We start from the raw sequence: 12,291 nt of genomic DNA, 5'->3' as shown, positions 1-12,291 counted from the left end.
CCCTTAGTCCCCCAGTTCCCCACCCCCTTCTGGAAATAATGAGACACTCTTGCCACACATGCCACACTATCGTAACCCTTACAGCATATCTTGCAAAACAGAAGTATTACAACAACGTTTCAGGATCATGTATGCCTCACATACAGCTTACAATGGCATTTTTTGCAAGTCGTGGAAGAAAAAACACATACCGTGCGCAGAACCACGCACTGGAGGAACTTGGGCCACCAGCTCGACTTAGAGTGGCGCCCATAGTATATTCACGCGAGGGCCGCACTGCACCACATGCACAGGTCTAACAGCAATGCTTTGAATCCCGAGCACTCTAAGGGAATTCTCGGTTGCCCGCAAAACTTGATCCATCAAGGAATATGTGGTACAATATGTAGGCTTCCTTTGAAGTTTGATACCAGGCTTACTCTCTCCCTCTCTCTGTCTCAGGTAGTTACTTCCTGTTTGTGTAGACCACCTTTTGCAGACGTGGCACTCGAAATCACTGCATCTTATTGTTCTCACGCTTCCACTGCTATGCAACAAAAAATTTCAAGAAAAAATGGGTAGCGTATGTCATGTGCCACACTAACCCCTACCTTGTCCTGAACAAAGCAGCAGATACCTGGGAAATCCCCAGGCCCCCGAAACCCCTGGACTGAGGAGGATGTTTTCGAAATGTTCCATCACTCCATCAGATTGATTGACTAATTAATTAAATCGATAAATTTGTGCGGGTCAGTTTCTTCTTGCATCCTATTGGTGGATAATAGGACTGGTATATTTGGCAGGATTTAATACTGCAACTATCTGGTTTCCAAACCCTTCTGCATTTTTCTTCTTTCCTTGCCTCTTATTGCTGGATAGTAACACAGTTACATGGTTTGTTAGGATGTCCGTTATGTTGGAAGTAGCTGAAAATTTCAAATTTCAGATCAACTACATGCTAAACAATACGTGGAGGGGTTGCTATTACCACTTTTTGAAACAATAAACTGACCAATCGATTGGAATCGGTGCTGTATAAAACGATAGTTAGAGTTTCAAATTTCGGTATGAATTCCCAGTTACTACAGGTCTGCACCACCAGCACCAACACTCAGAGGCCGGAGAAAACGGCTGCCATCAAGGCAGTCACAGACATGGACGTGCGTGTCTACCAGCGTACCACCCCAGCCATGGAGGTCACCAAGGGATGACTGGAGTGGTAGGAATTCGGATATTATCAATACCTCCAGCGCAAATACTCGCCATATTGAATCTTTTGAAATATCCATGTAAAAATCGAACACACGCAACACACGTGATCACAAACGCTACCCAACACATACTGAGTACTAGTTCGCTGTTCACCCACCTAGAGGCCGATATAGTTGTATCCCATCTGACCGATTCGTGAGGCCTACTGGCAGCATGCACTTTAAGCCGGAAATGCCATTTGTTCCGGTCACTATCTACCTCCTCCATGCACACAGATGGGAGCCAGAGTCGTCCTAGGAAACCAGCCGCGTATTTATCACAGTAATTAAAAAGTACGATCAAATAATACAATTGCAGCCTCAGTCTGGTGAAATTCAGCAATGAGTGAAATATCGGGAATACCTCCTCCTGATGCCTGCAGCTCTGAGACGAGTCTAACATTAAAATATCAATATCTGTATCCTCCATATCACTGGACGTAACTTTCCTCATAAAATCATCAAAATCGTTACCTACCTTACAAATGCACATAGTCATTTTCTCTACAGATGCCAGAACACTGATCACAGCAACGTTAAATTCCACCAGCGCAACATTTCTGACAAGTTACGTGATTATCATTTATAGGTGTATAGTGTCCGAAAATTATGGTATGTCCACTCTCACACCTGCTGGGTATTATTTCACACTGCCAAGTAGCAACCCTCGCTCCTCCCCACACCCCCCCCCCACCTCCTCCCTCCACATCGTCGCTATTACATATTTGTCAAGAGTAAAGAGTGTAATAAATATTAAAAAGCCCTCACATCTTTCACTTATGTTGTGTACATACTTACAGTACAGCCAGCGTTTCCTGTAGCAGGTACAACTGATAGCCTCAGCCAAGTTACAGACCCATCCTCGTTCTCTTAAAATCCCATCATATTCCAAGGGCACTCTTCCATAGTTAAAAGGCTGTCTAGTCCTTCATCTGTCACTGACTGGGTATAAAGCTATCACGAAAAATAGCATACTAATTTAATGTAAGAAATTCACAACCATGCAGAATATACACAGACTGTACAAAGAAATTCATAAGCACAACACCTACAATTCATCAATACTGAATGACAGTCTATAAATATCTTCATGTACATGTCCTAATCTCCTTCATCGTAGTCCTGTGATACTGCATTAGAAATACAACAGTGTAATGATGTCAGAGTCGTTGTTGACAGCATAGTGTTTCTCTTGTTTTTCCATAACATCCAACAGAGTAAAGACTTGAACTACAAAAACTTCACTAAAGTCACCTGGTAGAGGACTAAATAAGATTTTACCATGTGTCTCTCTTCTAATATATCAGAAACAAATATAATCTGCATATTGACATTAATCACATGTCCTGGCCACATTAAATATAGTTGTACTGGTCCACTGAAGCAGCACCCAGTGATTGAAGTCACTTCCACAGAGCTGTGTTTATGTTTTTGTCAACTGTACTGGAGGAAGAACATATTTCATAGACTATCAATCACAACAGAGGATTCTTGTCTTGTTGTTTAGTAAGTAAGTTGAAATTTTTTTTTCTTTTGCTTCTGTAACACATTAAAGCAGTGTATGACTACAGCTGAGTAGACATCTATACATTTTTCACAGAAAGATGAATATTTCATAAGGTAAACTAAGCAGTCCTCACCAACACAAAGAATGGTTGAAATAAAAGATAGAGGTGACCTTCCTTATTGTGAAAAATATAAAACACATCTCAATATATGGAAACTGGAAGAGTCTGTGGCATTGTGGGGCGTCTCCAAACAGTTGTCTCTACATTTAATCTCATCTTCCACAATGACAGTGAAACAGATGTCTCGGTGCTTTGTTTTTGAAGATACCCTGAGCATTGATTCCTCATAGTGGTAATGCATACTGCACCCAGGTATGTGAGTGCTGGTTTGGTGTCCTAGGTGGTAGTCATCCTGACCCCCAAATCACTGAACATTGCTTCTTTAATTTTTATGACTTGCAGTGCATAGCCTGTGTGGAATAATAGGTATTCTGCAGGACGTAAGAGCCATAGAACACATGTAGTATGCAACATCAGTTGTCAGTGCCACTAGTGGAAGAATGGAATGATTTTCATACACCCAGGCGAGCATGTAAGTACCCTCATCTGTTCATATTTGTTCTCATATTTCCTTCACTTTTATGCATTTTCCATCGATTTTCGTTTTTTATTAGATTTCTTGTAACTGCAACACATTTTACTCAGTTACTTAAGGTCCAAACCAATGCTCCCGACGAATTGTCAAGTCAACAAATTATCTCATCGTGTAGATCTCATGATTCTATCAGCCAGTGACATTGCAGAATGGTTCCCTATTTCTGTATCACTGACAAACCACTGCCTCTATTACTTTACGAGGATTGTATATATGTAGACATATCGTGAACCCTGTTACACAGACTATATTACATGACACAAATTCTGTTTCTTAGAATAGGAAATAGCCATAAGCAGAGAAGAGGTGTATAAACTACGTTCCTTAATCAAAACACTTTATAAATTCGGTAAGATTTTATTACGATTTGCCATCCCCCCTTGTGTGACTGGAGGCCACAAAGTATTCTCACATTCATAAGATAAAGTCATAAATTCAAAGATGCAGCACTCTGCCCACTATTTCGAACTGACCTTCTCATTCATGAGCCTGTTGTTTAAGGTTCCTGAGCCAAATTCTATATGGCCTCTATCTAACCACCTCATAACTCTTCTTTTGTTTTTAACCCACCCTCCCTGCAACATTGTGTCCTATTTAATTAGGAGCTGACCAGAAGCAGGAGGGTGCTATACCCAATACACTGAATGTCTAGTGAAAGAACACAACTAGCTGTGTTGCACGTAATCAATGCTTAACGATATTTTGCTTTCACAAAGACTATAACTTGTGTTACAAACTAGTGCTGACCTTTGATAGTGATATAGATTGGTATTTTTATTCCAGTAATGAAACTGCTGTTTTGTGAAGACTGTTCCATGGCAATCTTACCCACATCACCCATCCAATTACACATGATCTCTCTACATGTTGAGGAATTTAGCACTCCTTATTCGTGTATACTAGATATGAACCTGATACATTTCAGAGTATTGTTGTAATAGGAGGTGCATTCAAGTTCTAAGGCCTCCGATTTTTTTTCTAATTAACTACTCACCCGATGAAACTGGCGTTACTTCTCGACGTAATCGCCCTGCAGACGTACACATTTTTCACAACGCTGACACCATGATTTCATGGCAGCGGCGAAGGCTTCTTTAGGAGTCTGTTTTGAACACTGGAAAATCGCTGCGGCAATAGTAGCACGGCTGGTGAATGTGCGGCCACGGAGAGTGTCTTTCATTGTTGGAAAAAGCCAAAAGTCACTAGGAGCCAGGTCAGGTGAGTAGGGAGCATGAGGAATCACTTCAAAGTTGTTATCATGAAGAAACTGTTGCGTAACGTTAGCTCGATGTGTGGTGAAACAGCACACACGCAGCCCTTCCCAGACGTTTTTGTTGCAGTGAAGGAAGGAATTTGTTCTTCAAAACATTTTCGTAGGATGCACCTGTTACCGTAGTGCCCTTTGGAACGCAATGGGTAAGGATTACGCCCTCGCTGTCCCAGAACATGGACACCATCATTTTTTCAGCACTGGCAGTTACCCGAAATTTTTTTGGTGGCGGTGAATCTGTGTGCTTCCATTGAGCTGACAGGCGCTTTGTTTCTGGATTGAAAAATGGGATCCACGTCTCATCCATTGTCACAACTGACGAAAAGAAAGTCCCATTCATGCTGTCGTTGTGCGTCAACATTGCTTGGCAACATGCCACATGGGTAGCCATGTGGTCGTCCGTCAGCATTCGTGGCACCCACCTGGATGACACTTTTCGCATTTTCAGGTCGTCATGCAGGATTGTGTGCACAGAACCCACAGAAATGCCAACTCTGGACGCGATCTGTTCAACAGTCATTCGGCGATCCCCGAAAACAATTCTCTCCATTTTCTCGATCATGTCATCAGACCGGCTTGTGCAAGCTCGAGGTTGTTTTGGTTTGATGTCACACGATGTTCTGCCTTCATTAAACTGTCGCACCTACGAACGCACTTTCGACACATCCATAACTCCATCACCACATGTCTCCTTCAACTGTCGATGAATTTCAAGTGGTTTCACACCACGCAAATTCAGAAAACGAATGATTGCACGCTGTTCAAGTAAGGAAAACGTCGCCATTTTAAGTATTTAAAACAGTTCTCATTCTCGCCGCTGGCGGTAAAATTCCATCTGCCGTACGGTGCTGCCATCTCTGGGACGTATTGACAATGAACGCGGCCTAATTTTAAAACAATGCGCATGTTTCTATCTCTTTCCAGTCCGGAGAAAAAAAACTCGGAGGCCTTAGAACTTGAATGCACCTCGTATAACATATGATTAAGAAGAAGAAACATGTGGTTTATGGATAATGGACCTCCACGTTGAAACACGTATGTAACGCAGCAGCGATGGCGAGGCATTGTAGCATCTGTGACCAGAGAGTATGCGCTTGACCGCGCGAGTGTTGCGAGTCGGTCAGTCTGTCGTTGCGAGTCTGTCAGTTCAGTCGTTGCGAGTCTGTAGCTCTGTCTAGTTGAGAGCAGTACGCTAATAGTCGTCATGCAGAGCGGTCGGTCAGTAGTAACAGCCCAGTGCGGTTGTATGATGTAGGCGGTCGGCAACACTGGTCAAGATGGTGAATAAGGTATACTGTTAATTAATATAATTATTAGATAATGAAAAATTGTAATTATTCTCCAACAAGTTCCCCAATAATAATTTTTATTTCAAAAGCATTTTTTCAAAAAATTAATTTTTTATTGAACTAAAGATCTCGTTGCACTTCCCATTTCATTCCACTTCTTTTGAAGAAAAATTCCACTAAAATCACAAAAAAAGAGAATATTATTATTTGCAATGCAGTTCCTCCAAGCGGTGCGCAACAACAAGAGCAGATATGTGACATCCATTTATTCTGAGGTAAGACTTTAATTCTGATTGTTTTACACAGGGCCAAAGACCGATATTTCGGTTTAATTGAATTTTCTTGTCACTGAATGGACTTTAATTTTTTGAAGGATTTATATTTGAGTCAGATTGCGAATTTCACATTTTTGTTGCCATTGTCGGTACATTTCATTGTGGGCAGGTTACGCCTAGAGCAATGTCCATCAGCATTTCTAATTAGTATCGTCCTTTCTTTAAAAATTTTGTGGGGAGGTTACACTCGGCTCCCATTTGTATCAAGTATTGTCATTACATTTCTTTTAAAATTTTGCGGGAAGGTTACACTTGGCGACACCCAGTCCAGGATCGTATTTCGTTGAGAGTCTTTTGAGCGACAGTCAGATATCTGCTCTTATTTGCTTAGATATAATTAGGATTTGGCGCAACGCTTTTATTAACTTGTGACTCTCTTTCTACAGGTCAACGGCAATTCGTTGCTCTATTGTATTTGTGTGTTACTTTTGCATTTGTGCTTATTGTTTTTGAATAATTGTGACTACTGTAAAAATGCCGCGAAAGACTGTGAATAGTGTATCGCGAGGTATTACGAACGAAACTACCGATTTAAACATCTTTACCGATAGGACATGTGACACGCAGTGTAATGATGACAATCCTGCGTTCACTAACAATCAGTGCATTATAACCACTAATGATGACTTTTACCTTAATGATGAACAAACGAACCCAATTGCCTCGTCTGTTAATTTGACGACAATTGATGACGCGGGACGCTCTATTGTAATGAGCGCTGCCCAGCTTAATACACGCGATTTGGAAAATCCAAGTAACATACAAACAAATTTTTCGAATGAAAATGGTCAGTGTAGTGAAAGTACGACGGATCCATTTAATTCAGAAATAATGACCGACAGTGTACATTCGACTGACAAACTTTTTTCTAAATCTCAGAATAACCAAATGGTTACAGTAAGCGAGAAAGTTCCAGATCCACTATTAAACAGTACAGATAATAGGAATGGTAATTTTGAATCGGATCCAATTATGGCATTTTTGCGGGAAAATTTCAAACAGCTTAATGAAAGATTTGACAAACTTATTGAACAGTTCAAACAACGAAATGAAAGTGTCGACAACCATTACAAACAACTTAGCGAAACAATTAATGAAAGTTTCAAACTGACGAACGAGAAACAAGACAACCTTAACGAACGGAGCAGACAAGTTAGGGAAGAGATTACAGCTGTTACCGTTCAATGTCGGGACAATAAAGTACAATTACGTGAGGATACTAAGACTTGTGCTAATAACAGTAATGAAAAAGTTGGCACTGTTGCACAAGTATCAAGTAGCACACGTGTAGGCACAACAGAGTCACATAAAGACAAGATTGATGCAATCACTGAACTATGTTTGGCGAACGAAACACAGATACACGAAATTAATGCAGTCACCGAACAATGCCGTAAAAACGCAGTACAGATACGCGACGAGTTTAATTTGAAGTCATTGGAAGTTTCACACACTCCGAATACGGAAGTCAATAATAAAAGTGAACGACAGAACAACCAAAATGTCGCAAGTTTTCAAGTAACAGAATTAAAAACTATTTCAGTCACCAATACGTCACAGAATCCGCCACGTTATGAGCATTTGTCAGAGTCACGCAGCGTGTATAATGTGAGCAATTTACAGAGACTACGCGAATTAAAATCTGAAAAGCTACGTAACTTGAAGTACGAAATGACACAGACGAGCGGATTCACACACAAGCCTGATCGTGTTATCAAATTCAGTGACGAGAACGTTGATTATGAGCAATTTGCATTTGTAAGAAAGTGTAAAGAATTTAATAACGACAGAACACAGGTACACGCTTTGAGCTATATACGACAATTTGTTTTTGTACTTTCACCGCTATTACCTGTAATGGAGAAACTAGCTTTGAATCTGAGGCGACAATTTGCTATTGTATTTTTATCAGCATTATCTATTATGCAGAAATTGGAATTAGCACGGATACAACAATTTGCTTTTGGATTTTTACCGCTATTGCCTGTAACACAAAAGCTAAAATTTATTTGCAGTGCGTAAAAGACCTCAGGGGATTCATTACGCTTTAATGAATATGTGCCGTAGCGAGCATAGGGCCCCGAGCTGTAGTAGTGCTGTTTCATCTTTAGTTTTCTGCACTGCTGCCTTCTCTTCTACTATCCTTTATATCTATCAAAACTGCTCTTTAACTATTGCTCTACCTAGTATTAAGAAACGAGTAATGAAAACCGGATATGACAAATATTTTACCGAATGTGACAATTTTCATTAGGCACTCCCGTAATGACATCTACCGCCGTAACTTTATTAACAGATAAAGTCGTAATCATCAGTATGTACAAAATTTTCGGCAGTCGCAACCACATTTTTGTAACAATAGACCTTTACACCACAATAGCATGAAAGTCAGCCGCTTAGCATACATAACCAACAATGCAGTCTACAAGGTCAACCAAACTTTAATGTTTCGCCGCGTGCACGTAAAGTCTCAGCTACAACAAATAATAACGCACGGCAGCAAAGAAATAACTACGTACAGACAACACTGTATTTCAATTCCTATCGTAATGCACCGTATAGGAATGACTATTACGACAGACGTAAAAATAATGAGGACAATTTTCAGCGAACATCTAACAACAGTCGGTCATACCAACAGCAAAATCATACGCAAGAACATTTTCTCATGAATGAACCCGACAGTAGGTACCATCCAGAGCGTAACACGCCTGGAAGAAGTAATAGGACAGTTCAAATAGTCGAAATGCCACAGAATCCTCCTAATAATAATAACACGTCAGATAGAATCTGACTAAATACTGCACAGGACGCATCTTGTAATAACACAAGCACTACCTTAGACACGCAAAATGTTGTTCACGAAAATGTAATTACTTTTGACGACATCAGAGACACTCTTTTACAGGAAAGACCAGTTATTCAGAAAACCATTTCACATCCTGTTATCGAAATTAAAATTGGTTCATCAAAATTCTCAGCAGTAATTGATTCCGGCTCACCTATATCAGTAATAAATGAGGAGACTTTTAATAAGTGCAACAAAGAGAATACCTATCCGACACTACCTTTAGGCAAAACAAAAGTGAAAGGAGCAGTATCGAGTAAAGGTGTAGACGTTAAATTACAGACGCATTTATCATTTTGTATTGGAGGTCATACTTTTCACTCTAATTTTTGGATTGTGCCTTTATTGACAACAGACATTATTTTAGGTACGAATTTTCTGGTACAACACGACGCAGTTATTGATTTTCAGAATTCTTATTTAATGTTAAAGGATGAAAATGTACAACTTGCTTTAGAATTTCAGCACTCTTTATCTACGGAAGAACAAACAATTAACCGCACAGAGGTCATTTCCGCAACACGTAACATAGACTGTAATCCCACATTGTTCACGGATACGTACGTACACAACTATAATACTCCAGAAGAAGCTGACTACGACGTAATGCAATTGATTTCTGATAAGGTTAAAGAGAGCAGTGCAAGTACAGACGACGAACGAACGCAATTACACAAAATTCTTTTACAGCAAGCTCCAGTTTTCGACAACATTCCTGGTACTATGTCCGGCTTTATGTATGAATTTCAAGTCAAACCGCACGACACATTTAAAGCAAAGCATTATCCTATTCCGTGTATTCATAGAGAACAAGTTAAAAAAGAGCTGCAAGATATGCTTGATCAGGGAATTATTGAACCAGCAGTTAGTCCGTACATAAACCCGCTACATATTGTTAAGAAAAAAGATGGCTCACTTCGCCTTGTACTTGATTCACGTCATATTAATGACATTATTATTAATGAAACAGATCGACCACAGACACTAGAGGAACTTTTACAGAAATTTCACGGTACAGCTATTTATTCCACATTAGATTTGAAATCGGGATTTTGGCAAATTCAACTTCATCCGAATTGCAGAAAATACACAGCATTTCTTTGTTTCGGCGACTGTTATCAATTTTGCAAACTACCGTTCGGCTTAACTATTTCTTCTGCAGCTTTTATTCGCGGTTTGAACACAATACTTCCGACAGAACTTAAAGACAGAATCACGACGTATGTAGACGACATTCTTATCGCAGAAGCTAACTGGTCTGAACACAATCTGATTCTTGAACAACTGTTGCAAACTTTCCATGGACAAGGACTTACAGTTAACCTCAGTAAATCGCATTTTGGCAAAACTTCCATAAAATTTCTTGGACACGTAATTTCAGCAGAAGGCATTGCACCTGATCCGGAAAAACTTCAAGCTCTACGTGACATTACTGTTCCTACGACGAAGAAGCAATTACGCAGTTTTTTGGGCTTAATTAACTGTTTTCGCAAATTTATTCATCATTCTGCTTTAGACACGCCTAGACTATGCCAATTAACAGGTAAAAACAGTATTTGGTCTTGGGATAAGCAAGCACATTCTGAATTCATGAACCTGAAGCATGCTTTGTTGAATGCACCACTTTTATCGCACCCAGATCTTACTAGAAATTTTTCCATTGCCACCGACAGTTCCAACACCGCTTTAGGCGTACATATTTTCCAGGAAATTGAAGAAGATGGTTCAACAGTTATTAAAAACATCGCATTTGCAAGTCGCATTCTGTCACCCGCTGAACGAAATTATTCTGTTACAGAACTTGAAACATTATGTGTTGTGTGGGCTTTTACGAGATTTCGGCACTTTCTTTACGGCAGACATACCACCGTCTACACAGACCATAGAGCGATACAATTTTTACTTTCAGCCAAATTCACTCACGATAGATTAAGCAGATGGAAACTTTATTTACAGGAATTTAATTTTACGATTGTTCACATTCCCGGCACACAAAATGTTATAGCAGACGCACTATCGCGTTCTCTCGGCAACAATCAGCAAGACGTAGCAACCAACTTCTGCAAAACAAATTTCAGTGTCATGTACATTCAGCAAGTTGCATTTGAAAACTTTATTTCATCGTCATTACAGGACATAGCACGAGAACAAAATAAAGACAATGTGTGGAAAGAAATTAAACACCTTTGGGAAGATAAGAATAATGTTACGATTAGAAACCACTACACTGTACGCAATGACATTCTGTTTCGCCGCTCTCATCCTGACAACAACAATTGGTTATTATGCATTCCTGACGAACTGGTTAACAAATTAATTTGGTACACTCATTTAAGTTACGCACATTACGGAGCACGAAAATGTTTTCTTATACTGAGACAGAACTGTTATTTTACTAACATGGAAAAACGTATACGACGAGTTTTAGCGTCTTGTAAAATTTGCCAGAAAGCTAAATCAGACACCACTTCACATATTCCTCCATTATATCCCATTATACCTGTTAAATTAAGACATATGGCCGCTGTAGATATTTTTGGTCCGATTCCCAGAACTAACAGAGGTTTTTGCTACATATTTGTCGCTGTTGAGCTCACTTCAAAATTTGTTACTTTCACTCCGTTACGCAAAGCTACTGCTAAAACTGTTTCAAATGCATTTGTAAAACATTTTCTATCTCATGTAGGGCATGTAATGAAAGTAATTTCTGATAATGGATCTCAATTTCGTAGTAGCGTATGGACACGCATGTTACGAGCCAGAAACATTTCTCCGATCTATATATCCAAGTACCACGCTTCTTCGAACCCCTGTGAAAGATTAATGAAGGAAATTGGTAAACTGTGTAGAATATACTGCCACAAAAGACATATTGATTGGGATACACACATACTCTCATTCCAAGATGTAATTAATTCCATTCCAAATGAATCCACTATGCTATCTCCGACTGTTATACTGAAAAACGTTGAACCACCGAACAAAATTAAAGAATTAATAGAATTTCCCAAAAGTCGTCGCCTACGACACCACGAAATAATTAACATTGCGCTGAACAACATCAAAAGTGCCGCAGAGCGCCGGAGAAGACAGCAAAAACAGGTTTGTACACGCCGCGACTTTCACGTTGGACAGAAGATACTAGTACGTACACACT

The sequence above is a fragment of the Schistocerca serialis genome, chromosome 2 (assembly GCF_023864345.2).
Source record: "Schistocerca serialis cubense isolate TAMUIC-IGC-003099 chromosome 2, iqSchSeri2.2, whole genome shotgun sequence".
In the NCBI taxonomy this organism is placed as follows: Eukaryota; Metazoa; Arthropoda; class Insecta; order Orthoptera; family Acrididae; genus Schistocerca; species Schistocerca serialis.
This window is presented reverse-complemented; position numbering follows the sequence as displayed.